Here is a 20,787-nt window from a genome sequence, read left to right as displayed (position 1 = left end):
AACTGCATTCTTTTGTTAATCAAAATTGCTGTCCCCCTAGCTTTGCCTTTAGATTTGGAATGAAAACCTGGCCAACCCAAGCTTTACGTAAACTGTTGTGATCATTAACATGAAGGTATGTCTCCTCAAGGGCTGCAATATCAATGTTAAGGGTTTTGAGATGTGAAAGCATTTTGGAAGTCTTAACTGGGCCATTCAGCCCCCCTAACATTCCATGTAACTAGTCTGATTGAAAGCGCTGTCCCACCCTGGCTACCGAAGCTAGTCATGTACAGAGGAAGACTTTACCAGCAGTTCAGAGAAAAGATAGGAAAAAAAAACAAAATCAAGAGGATCCAATGCACAATGAGAATGGCGAAATACAAAAAGATCTTTGTTCCTGCCAGCATAAAAAATACTTCCCATCTCTCTCATTCCCCAGAACAATTACTCAACTCCCAAAGCGCCCGAACAAAAACCAAACAGTATGATAATAAACTTTTAATTAAATAAAACCATAAACTATAAATCAAATCCGAAGCTCATCATTATAAACAAGACGAGCAGCGGGTATTCCATCTTACATAGCATCCGTTGACGAAATAACCTCATTCGAGGGCCCCCCACCCTGATATATGAACTTCATTGTGAAGTACGCCATTGAAAAGTTGCTTATTATAGCCACTTAGTAAAAGTTCAAATGCATCCCATTAGTCAAACAAGCCCCTGCTTTTGAGCATATTAAGTAATCAATGCAGGCGTTCAAGCACATGATAGCCCAGAACAACACGGTTTGAGATGAAAAACAAGTCCACAGATCCACATTTAATAGGTCTATTTTTAGTAACCCTGAGTGTAGACAACAATGACCAGGTATTGAAAGTGCACAGTTACCAGTCAATACCTCTGTCAAATCTACTGAGGCAAAGAAAATAATCCACCTTGTTTGACGTGTTGAAAAGATGATCTTCTCCATGAATAAAAGCTAATTTTGGAAACAGTACTGCTGTTGGTCCCCGAAGTTCATTTCCTCCCTCAATTGTTGAGTTCCCATTTCCTTCCAGGCACTGATGGGAATCAGCGATATTATTGGACAATTTGCTGTCTGTGGATCCAATAAACAAGTGACTGATTTCCCACTGAATAGCAACAGCTGCATGACACAGTTGGTTAATTTAATCTTTTTCATTGACTGTAGCTATTTGAGTTCTTTGGTGTCACCGGGGGGCGGGGGGAGTGTGCTGCGTGGTGGGTGGACGGTACTTTTCTCATAAGATTATCCAATTTCTTGGTAAGTTTCCCGCTACCAAGATGGCCACGGGAAGTCAACTCGGAAGTCACATGGCAGACTGATGGATAACCCCTCTCAGGAATCTGTGCAATGAGGATCAGCTGTGTAGACTTGCTACACCATAAGACCATAAGACCATAAGACATAGGAGTGGAAGTAAGGCCATTCGGCCCATCGAGTCCACTCCGCCATTCAATCATGGCTGATGGGCATTTCAACTCCACCTACCAGCATTCTCCCCATAGCCCTTAATTCCTCGCGACATCAAGAATTTATCTATCTCTGCCTTGAAGCCATTTAGCGTCCCGGCCTCCACTGCACTCCGCGGCAATGAAATACACTATATAAGCAAAGCACTGAGCCTGAGTTGGCGTTTTGTTTTAGTTTTTTGCATTCGGACAATTGTGTGAGTTACTGAACTGAGTAAATTCCACCTCATGACTCCCAGTCTTCTGCTACATCACAGTTCTTAAACACAGTGTTATGGTCTTTGTGAACTCAAGGCATTCCATTCAAACAGTGTTCACTGTGTCATCAACATGCACCTTTTGTACCCACCATTCTTTAAAAAAAAATTTAGAGTACCCAATTAATTTTTTCCAATTAAGGGTCAATTTAGCGTGGCCAATCAACCTACCCTGTACATTTTTGGGTTGTGGGGGTGAAACCCATCAAACACGGGGAGAATGTGCCAACTCCACACAGTGACAGTGACCCAGAGCCGGGATCGAACCTGGAACCATGGCAACGCGAGGTAGCCATGCTAACCACTGCACCACCGTGCTGCTATGCCCACCATTCTTATTAATTCCTCTTCTAATGCTTTCGAACTGTTCTCTGCCCTGCAGCAACTTAACTCCTGAGTGCGGGTCTAAGGCTTCTTTCTATGCAAATTCAGCAAATTAGAGGAATGTAAGAATAGCCAAGGATTAGCACATTTCTGATATTCTTCCCACATGTGTGGAAATGGTCATTTTTTTCTCTCACTGTACAGAATCATAGAACAGGAAACATAAGAATGATAAAATAATAGTGAACTTAACCTTAAGAGCCTTATCATTCTGTATCTGTTAGGACTTTAAATAATAAATGAATGAACAGTGACTGTGACAACTGAAGAAACCATAACAACTTCATGACGTAATTTGAGTATTTTCTTTTTGTGCTGAGTGAGTTTGGCAACAAATATTCTTCCAGTGAATTAGTCATAAATAGTGGCACGTGCCACTCTGCAGATCAAAGATCTCAAGTGGCAAATGCACATGCCATGCAGCAAGGAAATCTTGTTCAGTAAAATAGATTGTAATTTAGTCACAGGTTGTGCATTGAGGCTGTGTTTTTAAAAAAAAAATACCCCAAGCTTTTAATGTGATCTGGGATGAATGGTCATATATTATTACATTATTATCCCAATTTAGATCAAACTATTAATTTTATTGACAATCTTCAATTTTTAATCACCTGCTTTGTTTTTTAAGAAAATGGACCTTACGTGGTATGTCTGATAATGAATAGTAGTTGAACTGTGAGTCTATTATAGATCATTACACTTAATTAGGTGATGATTCTGTCTTGTAATTACTGATAAGAAATGTTTTCATTCACTAAATACCAGGAAATTTGGTGTTACGATAAGGCTGCACATATATTGTTGGTTTTAACAACATGCTAACAACTGTGAATTATCACAGCATAAAAACCAAACTGTAACAACAGCTCATATTTATGTAGCATATTGTACAGAACATCTCATGACATTTCATATCAGCATGAAAACAACTTGTTTCAAGGTCGCAAATTGGCCCACGGTGCTATAGAGGAGGATTATGAAACCTAATCTGATGCCAAACCACCTCAAGAGGTATTAGGAAGCATGACAAACCTTGGTCAAAAAGTTAATTTTAAGGGGCAGCACGGTAGCACAAGTGGCTGGCACTGTGGCTTCACAGCGCCAGGGTCCCAGGTTCGATTCCCCGCTGGGTCACTGTCTGTGAGGTGTCTGCATGGGTTTTTTCCGGGTGCTCTGGTTTCCTCCCACAGTCCAAAGGCGTGCAGGTTAGGTGGATTGGCCATTATAAATTGCCCTTAGTGTCCAAAAAGCTGAGATGGGGTTATTGGGTTACGGGGATAGGGTGGAGGTGAGGGCTTAAGTGGGTCGGTGCAGACTCGATGGACCGAATGACCTCCTTCTGCACTGTATGTTCTATGTTCAGAGTGGAGAAGGGTGGAGAGAAAATACTCTACAGAGAGAATTCCAGAACTTCGGGCTGAGATAACTGCCCCTGGAACAGGGGATTCAGAAATTGGAGGAAATGAAAAATGAAAATTGCTTATTGTCACGAGTAGGCTTCAATTAAGTTACTGTGAAAAGCCCCTAGTCGCCACATTCCGGCGCCTGTCCGGGGAGGCTGGTACGGGAACGTGGAGATCTTGAAGGATAGTAGGACTGGATGAGGTTAAGTGAGGAGGTGATGGGACGCTATGTTGCACTCCCTCAAATGCCAATATATCTTTCCTCAGCCAGAAGCTGAGTGGGTGCGTGTGGAAGAGGCCTCCTGCGTGGGGACCTCCCTCCAGGCCTTCGCCACGGCGGCACTCCCATCCCCACCCAAAAAACACTTCAGCAGACTGGTGGTGCTAGCCACCCTCCAGTCCTGCAACCAACTACGGCAGCAATTTGGCCTGACCAAAATGTTGGACAAAGCTCCCATCTGCAACAACCATAGGTTGAACCAGCGCTGACTGATGCCACCTTTAAAAAGTGGGGACAGGACGGAGGGACACTGACAGTCAGAAACCTAAACACGGACGGCAGGATCGTAACAATGGACGAACTGACAGAGAAATTCCAGCTAGTAAGGTACCTGCAACTCAAAAACTTCCTACAAAGGAGACAAGGACATATCCACAACCGCCACGACAGACATGACTGGAAGAGTTACTGGACCCAAGCATCCGAGATAAAGGGAACTGTAGCAACATGTATGATCGACTGGCAGAAAGGGCCGACACCATACTGGACGCAACAAGAAATGAGAGGAAGACCTGGGGACTGAAATAGGGTGGGGACTCTGGAGCGAAGCACTGCACAGGGTCAACTCCACCTCCACGTGCGCACGGCTCAGCCTGATGCAATTAAAAGTGGTACATAGAGCCCACTTAACAAGAACTCGTATGAGTAGGTGCTTCCTGGAGGTGGAGGATAGATGTGAACGGTGCCAAGGAGGCCCGGCCAACCACGCCCACATGCTCTGGTCTTGCCCCAGACTTGCGGAGTACTGGACAGCCTTCTTCGAGGCAATGTCCAAAGTGGTGGGGGTGAGGGTGGAGTCTTGCCCGAAAGTGACAGTCTTCGGGGTTTTGGACCAGCCAGATCTATTCCTGGGGAGGAGGGATCGCCCACCATAGAATCCTGTTCGTCTGGATGTCCGCGGCACCACCCAAAGCTGCAAACTGGCTGTCCGAACTCTCAGAATCTCTCCAAATGGAGAAAATCTAATTCGCCATCCGAGGATCAGACGACAGAACGTGGGAGCCATTGTTCCGGGACCTGTTTGTGGCCAACGAGCAAACGGAAGAATAGCCAGGTAGCCAAGAATCATGCGAAAGTAGCTGAGGCGGGGGAGGGAGGGACAGACCGGTGGGGTGGGGGTGGGGGTGGGGGGGGGGGAGAGAAGCTGAACCTAAGAGAAAAGAAAGGCGAACTACAGGAGAGGGGGAGGGGGGGAAGGAGGCAGGCAGAAGGGGTGGAAGAGGGAGGAGGCAGGGAACAATAGAGGGGAACCAGTGAGGTGACGGGAGGCAAGGGAATGCCGGAAGGAGGGCACGGGAAATGATAACAAAACTTGGCATCTACAGGAGCAGAGAACAAGGAAAATCCGGACGAATGGCTGAAGTGGAGGTGATCACGAGGCGACAACGGCAGCGAAAACTGTCCGGGAGAAGCAAGCGACACCAACACCAGATCCATTTGCATATTGCTCTCTGTAATTGTTCTGTAATTGTTTCCCCGGCGTCCAAATGTATATGTACCCCCCCCCCCCCCCCCCCAGTTTTCCCTCCCCTCACAAACAGGGGCTAAAAACAATATTGCCAATTGTACAGAGCTGCTGTTGTTGAGCTAGCATATAATACCCTACCAGTTATTTTATTCTAACTTTTTTAGTTGTTTGTTTTGTTTTTTGTGCATGTTGCCTTCGCTTCTATGTATTTATATATGTATTCTATTTTGTGTACATAATGGTAAATGTACTTTGTTCAAAAACCCAATATAAAATCATTTATAAAAAAAATGTGTGCAAACCCAGTACTACTTAAATAGTGTAAAGTTTGCACCCCAATATCACTACTTCCTTCAATGAGACTCAGAAGCATGCATTATTAAAACAATAATGTAATATACCATGACAGTAAAAATATCTATCCCTATCAATGGATGTTGACCACCAGAACAGTTACTGTCAATGATTTCAAAGCTACAGTGTAATATTGGGCGGAATTTCCCTGTCCATCCTGCAGCGTATTTAATGGCGAGCAATGGGTGCGGGGCGAATAATGTTTTGGGAGCTGAAGTTGGTTTTCCAGCGGTGTAAAATGATGGCCAGAATGTGTGCTCCTGCCCATCATGGTGAGTCACCATTCCCACCATGGCCAACGTCAAACAGTTTTGCCTCCTGTTCATCGAACGCAAATGAAGACCCATCCAGAATCATAGTCCCACGTCAAATCATCTTCCCCACGAGTGGGTTATCAGGCTGGTCTGGAACACGTCTGGAGTCGTGGCTTGCAATGTTAGACTTAACTGCAAGAAGGCCCGGAGAAGCTCGCAGGGGGTCAGACGTGCAGAAGGAGGCCTCCAGCAACTAGACCCTGGAACACCAGGTGTAGCAGTGGGTGGGTGGAGCATCAAACACGTGGATCCTCTCAGCACAAATTTGTGGAGTACAGAATGTGGGAAACCAGCCAGGAGTATTTCTTATGGAATGCAGAATGAAACAGATCGAACAGGATTCTTCTCTGTGATCACACCCAAATTCGGCTGGAATTGTAGCTGAGAATGTTGTGAAATTCAGACGGGCCTAACACAAACTCTTAACTAAGAAGTTCTATGTGGCATTTATTCAAGGGTTTGGAACGTCTGCTCCTTCATAATATTCAGATTTTTTCAGCTACTGCTGGGGGGAGTTTGGTGTAGATTCATCGGAATTTCCCTCTGGATTGACAAGCTTCTTATCGATGGTGGTGATAGCCTCCCTGCACACCAACTAAAAGACTGGGTCGGGGATATGGGAAGGGAACACTTCCTCAAAGCTGTGTGGGTGTGTTGCCACACATCAGCCCAGAACTTAACGCTCAGGAGATAAACAGGCTGCATATGCACAGCTCGACATCAATCTTAAAGTGATTGTGCACTGTAACAAACAGGTTGCGCACAGTGGAGAGAAATTGGAGGGAGCATTGCAAGTAGGCTAAAATTTTTATTTGCAAGAACAGCCCTGCTGGGAGAGAATCCCAGTCATACAGTCTGTTCGACATCAGATGGGCCAGAAACATCAAAATATCTGTAGCTTATGTATTCAGCAAGGGATTGAGAAGGTAGGAGTGGAGGAGCTTCAGGCCTTTGAGTTTAAGCAACAAGTTTGAAGTTCTTGCAGCTTGTGTGGTCTAGAGCGAGGGCTATACAGCGCAATTTAATGGCTTTATCATGCCCAGCTTGACAACAAGACAAGGCTGTTTAATCTCGAGAGAGGCCTCTCGTGAGTTTTGCGATGCTCAGAATGCCTCAGAATGAGACGTTGTGATCTGGATCTCGCCCTTGCTGAACGAGATCCAGATTAACATACTTCAATGATCCATTAAGCTCATTTAAATATGTCTACACCAGATTCTCCCACGGCCCCGAAACTAACAGCCTTGCCTGCGAGTCCTCGCCATGGCGTCATTTAGCACTGGTCCACACAAACATGGAGCAGGTGTAATGGCACCTGGGCGGGTCTCCCAGGCAATTGGAGACCCCCGGGTGGTTGGGCTCAGGGTACTCCTGGCACTCCTGGCACCCAGGCATGTTGACACTGCCAGCTGGGCACCCTGGCACTGTCAGGATGCCAGGCCAATGGTGCCTGGTGCCAGGTTAGCCGTGCCAGGGATCAGGCCCAGGAGTGCCCTGCCCTGAAGAGATGGGGTGATTGGGGGGGGAACCCCTTAGGAGGTAGGTTGGGGCAATGAGAGGGGTAAGGAGGCCGCGGTGGGGATGCCACGGGGCGAGGGAGGGGTGGTCGAGAGATCAGGCGGCAGTTAAAAGTAGCGTACCAATCTCTGCCTGCACTGACATTGGGGCCTCACGGTAGCATGGTGGTTAGCATCAATGCTTCACAGCTCCAGGGTCCCAGGTTCGATTCCCGGCTGGGTCACTGTCTGTGTGGAGTCTGCACGTCCTCCCCGTGTGTGCGTGGGTTTCCTCCGGGTGCTCCGGTTTCCTCCCACAGTCCAAAGATGTGCGGGTTAGGTGGATTGGCCATGCTAAACTGCCCGTAGTGTAAGGTTAATGGGGGGATTGTTGGGTTACGGGTATACGGGTTACGTGGGTTTAAGTGAGGTGATCATTGCTCGGCACAACATCGAGGGCCGAAGGGCCTGTTCTGTGCTGTACTGTTCTATGTTCTATGTTCTATGACAAGCTCAGTTCGTCGGTGCAGCAAATCCGTGCGGCAAGTGTGGCCTCAGCGGGTGATCCCTGCAGAGGCATAAAAAACAGCAGAGTCCCATTAGATTGCAGGACTGTTCTTGACGCTGCTGCAGGTGCTGAGAAACACCCCAATAGTCGCACTCAAAACGGGATTCTGTTTTTTTTTCACCTTAAATCGTGCCCGGATTGTGGATGAGCAGACTAACCATGACGCAGGAAAGCATTTAAGTGGGTGAAGTTAAAAGGTATGTAGTGGTAGTCGGGACAGGAAAGTCAGGGGAATAGACATAGATCTCTGCAGCCAAGAGTGAGAAGGCTATATTGCCTGCCTGGTGCCAGTGTACACAATATCTGCTCGTGGCTGGAGAGAAATATGCAGTGGGAGGGGAAAAGGATCCAGTGGTTGTGGTCGATGTAGGTGCCAACGACGTAGGTAGAACTAGGAAAGAGGTTCTGATTGGGAATATGAGGAACTTGGCACTAAAATATACAATAATCTCTGGATTATTACCTGAGCCACGTGCGAATTGAAATAGGGCAAATAATATAAGAGAGATGAATTTGTGGCTCAAAGATTGGTGTGGGGGAAATGAGTTGGTTTATGGGGCACCGGTACTGGGGAAAGTTGGGGCTGTATCTTTGGGATGGACTTCACTTGAACCATGCTGGGACCAGTGTTCTAATGAGATATCATTCGAAAAATAGCGAGGACTTTGAACTAAATAGAGAGGGAAAGGGATAATGTGGAAGAAGATTGAATAAAGGGAAATTACAAGATTAAGGTTGCGATAAAGTGATGATCATTAGTGTATGGGATGAATGGACAGTGATTGCAAATTTGTGTGTGTGAGCTGGTCGAGTTTACAATGTTAGGGTCCTTCCTGTTGGTTCCCTTAGTTCTCCTTTATTTTTGCTGTTATCATTTTGATCCATGGCTAATTAATGGTCATGCATCTTTAAGTCGAGCAGGGGAAGAAATGAAAAAAAAATTTACAAAAGAGTACACTATTAGTTTTCGGCACCCGAGAATTTGGTAGGACTTGGTTCGATTGGTTGGCTGGTGGCCAATGAATCTCCCCGGTAACATGGGTCCTGTGTGAATGGGCTGATTTCGAGGGAAGTCAGTTGGACTCCTGGACACTCAGAGGAAAGGACCAGCTCTCTTTTCTCTCTCTCTCTCCAGAAAAGCTGCTATATTTCTGAAATTGTAGAGACCTGAATGAATCTACAGTTAAAACCATAACCATATTGGAGAAGATACTGAGGGATAGGATCTATTCACATCTGGAAGAAAATAGACTTATCAGTGATCGGCAGCATGGTTTTGTGCAGGGAAGGTCATGTCCTACAAACCTAATAGAATTCTTTGAGGAAGTGACAAAGTTAATTGATGAGGGAAGGGCTGTAGATGTCGTATACATGGGCTTTAGTAAGGCGTTTGATAAGGTTTCCCATGGCAGGTTGATGGAAAAAGTGAAGTCGTATGGGGTTCAGGGTGTACTAGATAGATGGATAAAGAACTGGCTGGGCAACAGGAGACAGAGAGTAATGGTGGAAGGGAGTGTCTCAAAATGGAGAAAGGTGACTAGTTGTGTTCCACAGGGATCCGTGCTCGGACCACTGTTGCTTGTGATCTACATAAATGACCTGGAGGAAGGTATAGGTGGTCTGATTAGCAAGTTTGCAGATGATACTAAGATTGGTGGAGTTGCAGATAGCGAGGAGGACTGTCAGAGAATACAACAAAATATAGATAGATTGGAGAGTTGGGCAGAGAAATGGCAGATGGAGTTCAATCCAGGCAAATGCGAGGTGATGCATTTTGGAAGATCAAATTCAAGAGCAGACTATATGGTCAATGGAAGAGTCCTGGGGTAAATTGATGTACAGAGAGATCTGGGAGTTCAGGTCCATTGTACCTTGAAGGTGGCAACGCAGGTCGATAGAGTGGTCAAGAAGGCATACAGCATGCTTGCCTTCATCGGATGGGGTATTGAGTACAAGAGTTGGCAGGTCATGTTACAGTTGTATCGGACTTTGGTTCGGCCACATTTGGAATACTGCGTGCAGTTCTGGTCGCCACATTACCAGAAGGATGTGGATGCCTTGGAGAGGGTGCAGAGGAGGTTCACCAGGATGTTGCCTGGTATGGAGGGTGCTAGCTATGAAGAAAGGTTGAGTAGATTAGGATTGTTTTCATTGGAAAGACGGAGGTTGAGGGGGGGACCTGATTGAGGTCTACAAAATTATGAGAGGAATAAACAGGGTGGACAGCAACAAGCTTTTCCCAAGAGTGGGGGTGTCAGTTACAAGGGGTCACGATTTCAAGGTGAGAGGGGGAAAGTTTAAGGGAGATGTGCGTGGAAAGTTTTTTACGCAGAGGGTGGTGGGTGCCTGGAACGCTTTACCAGCGGAGGTGGTAGAGGCGAGCACGATAGCATCATTTAAGAAGCATCTAGACAGGTATATGAATGGGCGGGAACAGAGGGAAGTAGACCTTGGAAAATAGGAGACAGGTTTAGATAAAGGATCTGGATCGGCGCAGGCTGGGAGGGCTGAAGGGCCTGTTCCTGTGCTGTAATTTTCTTTGTTCTGTAACAGACAGAAAACCTCGAACTACAAGCCTAGATTGAAGAAAGGTGCTGGAAACAATCATCTGAAACAAAGGCTCTTACTTTTTATTTTCAATATTAATTTTACAACTCTCTTCTCCCTTCTGCGCTGTCTGTCTTCTGTGTGTGTGTGTGGAGGGTGGGGCGAGTTTAAGTGAGGGGGGGGGGTTAGGAATTAGATAGCAGTAAACTTGTATTTGCTGCATTTTTAATTATAGTTATTGCTTTTAATAAACATAATTGGGTTTTAATTTACAAACCTTGTGACTATGGTTATTCGGCAGCCAAGGCCAAAGATTTTAGGTGTTTTTCTAAGAATTATTTATTAATTTCAATTATGTTGCGACTCTGGGTCAAGTGGAGTTGGAATTGACTGCGCACTAGCCCAGGGGGGTTGCAACAACAAAAACAATAAAACAACTGAATTAGAGGATCTGAATGCCTGCACCATTCGAAATAAAACAGATGAATTGTCAACTGAAATAGAAATTAATAAGTATGACCTGATAGCCATTACAGAGACATGGGGCGGGATTCTCTGATCCTGAAGCTAAGTGTTGACGTTATCGGAAACGTCATCGCGTTTGGAACCGGCGCCTTCTCTGCGCCGGCCCCGATGCAACATGGCGTAGGGCTACAGGAGCCAGCGCAGAACAAAAGAGGCCCACAGCCTGAGAGGCCGGCCCGCTAATCGGTAGGCCCCAATCGGGCCAGGCAACAGCGGAAGCCCCCTCGCGGGGTCCGACCTCCCTCCCCCGTCACCAGGCTGCCCCCAGATGCATCCACACCGAGGTCCCACCGGGTAAGAGCAGGTGTGGATGGCGTCGGAGGGACTCGGTTTTAGCGTGGCCATCCCGGACCAAGAATTGCCAGGGAGGGACCGTAGAGCGGCCCCTGACCCGTGCAGCGCCAACCACGCCAGCGCCAATTCTCCACTCTCCCGAGCGTGACGCATTTTGCGACAGTCCCGGCGATTCCTCGGCCCTGCCCCGGGGTGAGAGAATCCTGCCCATGGCTGCAAGGAAACCAAAGCTGGGACCTGAATATCCAAGGGTATGTGATATTCAGAAAGAACAACAAGACCAGCCTTGATCTAATTGAATGGCGGAGCAGGCTCAAAAGGCTGAATAGCCTTATCCTGCTCCAATTTTTATGTTCTTCTCTTCTTATTGGCAGGATTCTCCAGTCTCATCTGTGGCAGGATCAAGTGAGAACCGAGAGTTTAGCCTTCCAGCCAAAACTTCATTCACTTTGATCAGCATTAGAAACTCCATGCTGTGAACAAGATTTTGGCCCATGTCCTTGAATTGGAGTGGACTGCGTTATTTGACTTTAGACATTTAAAGTAGCTAACATTTAATAGATTGAATTCCTATTCTAAAGCAAAGATCAAGAAAATGTTGAAAAATGTCTCAGCTGCAATTTTCCCCCTCATCTACTTGAATGAAAACATTGAGTTGACGCCGTCAGAAACGCCGTCGCGTTACAGGGGGGCCAGCACGGCACCGGTGCCACTGCGCATGCACGGATCCCGCGGCACCCAGTTGGCACCGGAATCAGCAGCTGGAGCGGCGTGAACCGGTCGGCCAGCGGAGTAGCACCGGCACCAATGCGCGCATGCGCAGTGGCTTTCTTCAATGCGCCGGCCCCGACGCAACATGGCGCAGGGCTACAGGGGCCGGCGCGGAAGAAAGGAGGCCCCCAGCCAGAGAGGCCGGCCCTTCAATCGGTGGGCCCCGATCGTGGGCCAGGCCACATCGGAACCCCCCCCCCCCCCCGGGTTCGGACCTCCCACCCCCCCCCCCCCCCCAGGCCACCCCCGACCCTACCACCCCCAGTTCCCCCCCGCTGAGGGCAGGTGTGGACAGCGCCGGCAGGACTCGGCGTTTTTACAACGGCCGCTCAGTCCATCCCGGGCCAAGAATCAGCGGACCGGTCGCGTAGAGCGGCCCCTGACCGGCATTGAACCATGTATGACCACCTAAAAAAGCCGAGTCCCACCGACACCATCCACACCTGCTCTTACCCGGCGGGGCCTCGGCGTGGATGCATCTGGGGACGGCCTGGTGAGGGGCGAGCGGGGTCCGAACCTGGGGACGGGCCTTCACTGTGGCTTGACCCGCGATAGGGGCCTACCGATTGGTGGGCCAGCTTCTCGGGTTGGGGGACCTCTTTTGTTCCGCGCCGGCTCCTGTAGCACTACGCCATGTTGCGTCGGGGCTGGCGCAGAGAAGGGAGCCACTGCTAATGCGCGTATTGGTGCCGATCTGCGGAGAATCGCGTGCCAGTGTCAAGGGGGCGTAGCGCGATTTGTGCCGGACTTGGGTCTTGCCGTTCTCTGGCCCAGCCCCGGGCTGATAGAATCCCGCCCCCTATAATACCAATTGATCATTGCTTATTTAAGAGTATCAACAGGCTCGCCAACATTTCATCAAAGATGTGCCCGACATTGCCTTGACTCAACATCTATATATTCTCATGCTTCTGGCAAAGATAACAATCATAGAATTTACAGTGCAAAGGAGGCCATTCGGCCCAATGAGTCTGCACCGACCCTTGGAAAGAGCACTCTGCTTAAGCCCACACCTCCACCCTATCCTTGTAACCCAGTAACCCCCACCTAACCTTTTTCGACACTGGCCAATTTTAAATGGCCAATCCACCTAATTAGAACATACAGCGCAGGTCCATCTACACACCTTTGGATTGTGGGAGGAAACCGGAGCATCTGGAGGAAACCCAGACACAGGGAGCACGTGTAGACTCCGCACAGACAGTGACCCAAGCCGGGATTCGAACCTGGGACCCTGGAGCTGTGAAGCAACTGTGCTAAACACTGTGCTACCGTGCCACCCTGGAGCAAAATAACAATGATCAGAAGTGAAAACTCTGTCTGACATTTCCTATCTGGACATTATAAATAACGTGATCAAGGGCCTTTTCCGTACAATTTAGCTACTGTTTAACTGTTAAGAGAAAACTGCAAGCCAGATTAACCAAGTATTTATGAAGCAGAATTAAATTTGATACCATTGAGATGTGCACTGTGTCATGTTGAGGTGGAGGGACCATAAATTTAAAAATGGAGAAGTCTCAGCTGTTGACCTTATCCAACAGGTACGAGGTACTTGCTCCCTGTGTGAATGAGGGGAAAACTAGGAAGGATGTAATCGATGAGCTGCACGTGCAAATGCAAATTGAAGATTATGATGCATGGAGACATGGCTGCAGGATGGTTGGAACTGGGAGATAAATATACCTGGTTATAAAGTTTGTAGGAGAGACAGGGAAGATGGCAGAGGGGGCCTTACCGATTAGAAATACTATCACCGCAATGGTGAGGAAGGAAATAAAGAGGGGAATGCATTCAGTGGAGATCATATGGGCGGAACTAAGGAATAAAAAAGGATCTAAAACTGTAGTGGGTGTTGTCTATCAACTCACCAACAATCTATCCTGTACTTCCACAGGAAATTAAGGACATTCGGCATTTCCACATTGATTCTTACCAGTTTTTACATAAAAGGCATTCTACCTGGCTGCGTTACAGCCCAAGACTGTAAGAAACGACAAAGAGTCGTGAACACAGTCCATCACACAACGCCGCCTCCCATCCATTGACTCTGTCTGCACCTCCCGCTCCCTTGGGAAAGCGGGCAACATAATCACTTCCATTGGGCAGGAGATACAGAAATCTTAAAAACATTCAAAAACTTCTTCAGGGTGCATGGGACACAGTGGTTAGCACTGGGACTGCGGCGCTGAGGACCCGGATTCGAATCCCGGCCCTGGGTCACTGTCCGTCGATGTGTTCGGCGGGTTGGTTTGACGTTGACTGCAACTGGATGCAGGGAAGCTAGAAACAAACGTCGAACACTAGAGATGATTCAACATGCTTTTATTGAAACTAAGAGCGGCTGTACATGTTCAGCTGTGGGTTGACACTCTACTAATCCGACTGACGACCTCTCACTGGCTCGACCAGACTTGCTAGCTACCACATGGCAATAATGTCTACTGACTTGTGCACTCTGACTGTCTCAGTGTCTGGGTCCCGAAAAAGAGCGGGAGTCTTAATGCCCTGTGGGCTTTATAGTGGTGGTGTCCTGTCTGGTGATTGGTTGTTCTGTGTTGTGTGTCCATTGGTCATCCTATGTGTCAATCACTGCCTGTCTGCATCTTATTATATACATGAGTGGATATTATGACATCCCCCTTTTAAAAATAAATAAATTATGGAACGTGAAGGTATATACATGCCTGACTATGTACAAGTGGTAAGTTAACGAACATATGTACATGGGAAGGTGTCTATCGTGCAGATACAGAGCAAACTGAACGAAATTTACAAAAGCAAAATCTATAGATTCAGTCTTTGAGGTGGGCGCCGAATTCTAGTCGATCGCCGCAGAGGTGGAGCAGGAGACGCCGGCACTTGGACAGGCGGGATTGCTGGCATTGCGGCGGTGTCGTGGGCAGGCAGGATCACTGGCAGATCGGTGTCCTCGTGGCAGGAAACGTCCGGAGGAGGCACGATAGCCAGCGGAGCAATGAGGTTAGGCGGAGGGTGGGGAACTCTCCGCAGTGCGGAGCCCTACTGTTGCGTCGGAGAATGGAGCCGTCAGCCAATTGGACAATGAAAGACCTTGGGGCGGCCTTCCTGATAACAACAGCTGGGGACGACCAACCTCCCTCAGGCAATTGGATGCAAACAACATCTGTGGGAGCCAGCAGACCTGTGGCATGAGCATCATACGCGATCTTCTGCTGGTCCCTGGACCGATGCACTTTTTGCAGCACAGTGAGGTGGTCACGGTCCGGAATGTGAATGGCTGGAACAGCCGTCCTCAAGTTGCGGTTCATGAGCATCTGAACGGAGACAAAGCAGTCGACAGACCCTGTAGGCCAGCAGCACCAAGCTGAAATCGGGTGCTGAGTCTGCAGCCTTGCACAACAACCGCTTGACGATATGGACCCTTTTTTCAGCCTTCCCATTTGATTTTTTTTTTTAAATAATTTTTATTCGAATTTTTGCATAATATCAACAACAAAAAGACAGAGGGCGGTATTCTCCGCTAAGGCCAAAAATCACGGAGGCCGTAGTTAACTCGGCCGTGGTTCACAACGGCCTCGGGGCCCGCTCCCCGCACCTAATTCACCCCCACCCGGGGGGCTAGGAGCGGGCCTCCCGTCTTTCCAGGCCGCGACCTCGGCCGCCAGAAATGACGCGCGAACGGCGTTTTTCATGATGTCATCCGTGCCGGTTTCAAACCGCACATGCGCGGATGACATCACTGCGCAGACGGCACGAACCCACGCATGCGCAGTGCCGTCTTTCTCCACCGCCGCCCGGCAAGACGTGGCGGCTTGATCTTACCGGGCGGCGGAGGGGAAAGAGTGCGTTGACCCAGGGGCGGGATTGACGCCGGCCCCCGGCCATCCACAGCGGGGGTCGGAGAATCCCGCCCATTAAATTTGTAAATATACATTAAAATATGTAGTACAAATGCACCAAACTGCGATCCCAACTTAATTGGTTGTCAGTGTAACTTTGAGCACAGAGGATTATTTTGCAAATGTTGTCTAATTTCCCAATCACATCTTGTGTTTTGAGAGCACGGGCTGGCTGGGTACGGCCAGTACTTGCCTGTTGCAAATGGCAGAAGGAACATGTTTGATACGATCCATCAGTCTTCAGAACATACAGCCTATATAACTAGCATCACACTGGCACTGAAATTCATATACCACACTATTCCTTTGTGTGACAGCAGAAAGTCTTTCGGGTTTGGCGGCAGCATCCTGTTAATGGCAAATATACCACTCAAATTGCAGTGAATTAAAGTATCAAGTTTGCAATTCTCAAGTCCTCTTCCATCAGTGTCTAATTAGCACTTCTTTGAAGATAGCCCATTGATCAGCTGCTAATTTTCCTGCCAACCCTAGACCCCAGTTTTTACGGTCCAGATCTATTCTCACTCCACTGAAGTTAGATTTCCTTCAGTTAATTTTTCTTCCTTTGGCCAGTCCTTAATCCTTTCCTATAGTCAGCATGACTACAGATTACAGTGATTATTGCACCCGAAATGTTTTCCTACCGACACTTGATTTACTTGACCCAGCCCATTTCCATAAACCGGGGCGGGATTCTGCGGGAATCGGCGGAGCAGGCAACTCCAGCGCGAAGTAGTGGCGTGAACCACTCCGGCGTCGGGCCGCCACGAAGGTGCGGAGGGGGCTAGGCCGGCGTCGGAGTGGTTTGCGCCCATGCCAACTGGCACTGAAGGCCCTCCGCTGGCCGGCGCGAGTTGCCACATGCGCGGGAGCACCAGCGTGTGCTGGCGTCATCCCAGCGAATGTGCCGGGGAGTTATCTCCACGTCGGCCATCGCAGAGGTCCACAGCAGCCGACGCAGAGGAATAGAGTGCCCCCACGGCACAGGCCCGCCCACGGATCGGCGGGGCCCGATCGCAGGCCAGGCCACTGTGGGGGCACCTCCCAGGGCCAGACCCCCCGCGTCCCCCCCTCCCCCTCCCCCAGGACCCCAGAGGCCGCCCACGCAGCCAGGTCCCGCCGGTAAGTACCTGTTGTAATTTACCTCGGCGGGACCGGCCTAAAACGGGCGGTCACTCGGCCTATCGTGGGCCGGAGACTCACCGGGGGGGGGGGGGGGGGGGGGGGGGGGGGGGGGCGTTGCCAGCGTGATGCCAGCGGTGTGGCGTGATTCCCGCACCCACCAAATCCCCGGCGCCGGGGAATTCGGCAGCCGGCGGGGGCGGGATTCGCGCCGCCCCCCCGGTGATTCTCTGACCCGGCGGGGAGGGGGGGGGCGGGGGTTGGTGAATCCCGCCCAGGTCTAGCAGTACTTGACTTCCTCATTGGACTGGGGGCATACTGTTGAAGAAATTTTCCTGAATACGTTCAAGGAATGCTTGACCCTCTCTGCTCTTTACACTAGTTGTAATCCTTAAACTAATTTTTAAATTATTTTTACATGCAGGCGGGCCTGACATTATGGTTATTTGTTTCTCAATGAAAGAGTGCTCTAATCATAGCTTCAGATTGACATGTTGTGTTTTTGTGAGTCGAGTCAGGGATTCAAAAAGTGAATACTTCAAATTTACAGCCATTCTTGTCAAAAATCACTGCCATCCCAAGATGCGGGATCGAACATCTACACCTGGGATACCACGCAGTGGCGACATTGAGCACAGGTTGCCACAAACATGGACTAGGTCTAGCGGCACTTGGGTCAGTCTTCCAGCAAATTGGAAGCCTAGCTGGCAGTGCCAAGGTGCAAGATTTTCAGTGTCGAGGACCGGCCCAGTGGTGCCCTGCCATTAGAAGTGGGTTGAGAAGGCTCAAAGATGCCCTAGTCTCTAAGTTGAGGTTTGGAGGGAAGGCGGGGTGAGGGGTCCCGGGGGCCATTGTGGGGTTTGAGAGATCAGGGCGGCATTTAAAATGGTGCCCTGATCTCTTCCTGCACCAGGAAGTGAGTTAGGTGCGGCCTCGATGGGGCCTTCTCCGCAGAAGCCCCCCCCCCCCAAGAAATAAAGTTCCATTTGATAGCAAGGTCGTTCTCAGATTTGTGGGATCCAAGAAACACCCCCATTCACACCCAAAATGGGACTATTTTTTTTAAAGCCTATCCAGAGTTTTAGTGAGACCGCTTGGCTCACATGTGATAAGTGTTCGGGGGACGAGACACAAAATCCATACAATCTGCTTCAGTGGTATCTGCTGCTTGGTTTGGAGTACGGTGTGGCCGACCATGGTTCCTCTATTAGTTTACATGTACTGAATGCTTTGCGTGAACTTAGAGCATAAAATAGATATTATAACTGGTGTTCGTATTGTAATATTTCCTCCTTATTTGTCCAGTATTATATTGTTCATTTCTCTGTTTAATGAACGTTTTCGTATTTGTGTTAAAAATACACTAGCTGATTCCTCTGAATGGTTCCAAAAAAAGTCTATCAAGTCAGTTTCATTCTGGGATTTGACTTGTCCAGGACTTACATCAGCTGGAATCATAAACACTAGGTCACAGAATCACAGAATTGTTATAGTGTAGATGGAGGCCATTTGGCCCATCATGTCTGCATCGGGCTGTCCAAATGAGCATTATGACTTCGTACCATTTCCCCGTACCCCTGCACATTGTTTCTATTCAAAGAATCATCTAATGCCCTCTTGAATGCCTCCTCTGCTCTTCCAACAGTGCATTCCAGATGGTTTAAAATAATACCCAGTTTACCTTCTTCCTTCCTGGAAGGTTGTGGATTCATTGATATACAATTTAATTATCTGATTAATTATAGAAACTGATCTCTTGTCCATTGATCTGCACAGAACTATAAATAACGTGAGTAAAAAAAACACTGGTTGGAGAGCTTTGGGAATCACCGGTCAAAACCACATTTCCCTCTCAAGCATGCTTCATTCATTACAGTTCACATATAAAATTGTATTCTGAAATGTTAATTTCTGAAAGACCTTTCTAATTTGTTGGAATTAATTATGACTGTTTCCGTTACCGTCCCTGGGAGTTTTTTTTCTCACAGATTGACCCCTTTCTCACTGCGATACAGTTGCTCACAGATTATTATGGTATTTACTCACCATCCCCACTGGTCCCAAACAGCCCCTCGTCCTCCACCATTTGAGTTCTCCCTGTTTTACCATTCTGCAGAGGGTGAAATAGCCAGTCCTTTTAAAATCGTATAAACTGCAGTCATATCATGGGCGACATAATGGGACTGTTAACACTGCTTCCTCACAGCACCAGGGACCAAGGTCGATTCCCACCTTGGGTGACGGTCTTTGTGGAGTTTGCAAATTCTCCCTTTGTCTGCGTGGGTTTCCTCCGGGTGCTCCGGTTTCCTCCCTCGGTCCAAAGATGTGCAGGTTAGGTGGACTGGCAACGCTAAATTGCCCCTTAGTGTCCAAAGGTTTGGTGGGGATACGGGAGGACAACAGCTGGATGCTCCTTTGGAGGATCCGTGCCATTTTGATGGGCTGAATAGCCTCTCCTTCTGCACTGTGGGATTCTATGATTCTTTATCACCTTTTAACCTATTTTCAGGGAGAACATAGCCCATTTGCATTATCACTCCTTTAACCCAATTCCGTCATCCAGTAAATAATTCTGGTTGGTTTCTTCTGTGTCCTTTCTAAAGCTTCTGTGTCATATTTATACTGTGATAATCAGAACATATCAGACTTCTAATTGAGATTGCACCAATGAATTGTAAAATCGTAGGATCACCTCAGTAGTTCAGCTCAATATGTTGCAATAACTTTAATTTGATGTCTGCAAGGACACTGAGATCTTTTTCATTTTCTATACACGTAATATTTTTTCTCCCCAAGTAATGGGTCCTTCATAGATGTTTTTTCCCCCATAATGAAGCAGAATATTTCAGATTTTCATAACTGATTTTCAATATCGCAACCTTCACAAGAAACAATTTAGTAAATTTGTTTTCATGTATCTAATAAATAATAATGCAATGAGGGTGTCACTCTGTGACTTATACAATGGTATTTTCATTGCGTTTTTTTAATCAAGTTCGATTCCCGGCAAGGGTCACTGTCTGGGCGGAGTATGCACATTCTCCCTGTATCTGCGTGGGTTTCCTCCAGGTAGCCCGGTTTCCTCCCACAAGTCCCAAAAGATGCGCTGTTAGGTAATTTGTGCATTCTGAATTCTTCCTCTGTGTAACCGAACACGCGACTAGGGGCTTTTCACAGTAACTTCATTGCAGTGTTTAATGTAAGCCTACTTGTGACAATAAAGAATATTATAAAAAATTATGTGATACAGGCGGTAAAGAAGCCTAATGGTATGTTGGCCTTCATTGTGAGAGGTTTCGAGTACAGAGCAGGGATGTATTGTTGCAATTATACGGGCCTTGGTGAGGCTACACTGAGAATATTGTGTGGAGTATTGGTCTCCTTTCTGAGGAAGGATGTTCTTGCTCTTGAGGGAGTGCAGTAAAGGTTTACCAGACTGATTCCAGGGATATGTGGAGAGATTGACCAGGTTAGGATTGTTTTCACTAGAGTTTAGAAGACTGAGGAGGGACATCTAATAGAGACTAAAAAAATTCTAACAGGACAAGACAGGATAGGTGCAGGGAAGATGTTCAAATGGTGGGTTTTTCCGAACCAGGGTCACAATCTGAGGATTCAGGGTAAACCATTTTGGACAGAGATGA

At 47.9% G+C, this 20,787-nt stretch overlaps 1 protein-coding gene across 3 annotated transcripts in view; it reads left to right on the top strand.

Annotated features, from left to right (window-relative positions):
* LOC119957461 (methylcytosine dioxygenase tet3-like) overlaps window positions 1-20,787 on the top strand; it is a 404,548-nt gene that overhangs the window by 221,284 nt on the left and 162,477 nt on the right. The window lies entirely within an intron of this gene.

This window comes from Scyliorhinus canicula, chromosome 26, assembly GCF_902713615.1.
Source record: "Scyliorhinus canicula chromosome 26, sScyCan1.1, whole genome shotgun sequence".
In the NCBI taxonomy this organism is placed as follows: domain Eukaryota; kingdom Metazoa; phylum Chordata; class Chondrichthyes; order Carcharhiniformes; family Scyliorhinidae; genus Scyliorhinus; species Scyliorhinus canicula.
This window is presented reverse-complemented; position numbering and strand designations above follow the sequence as displayed.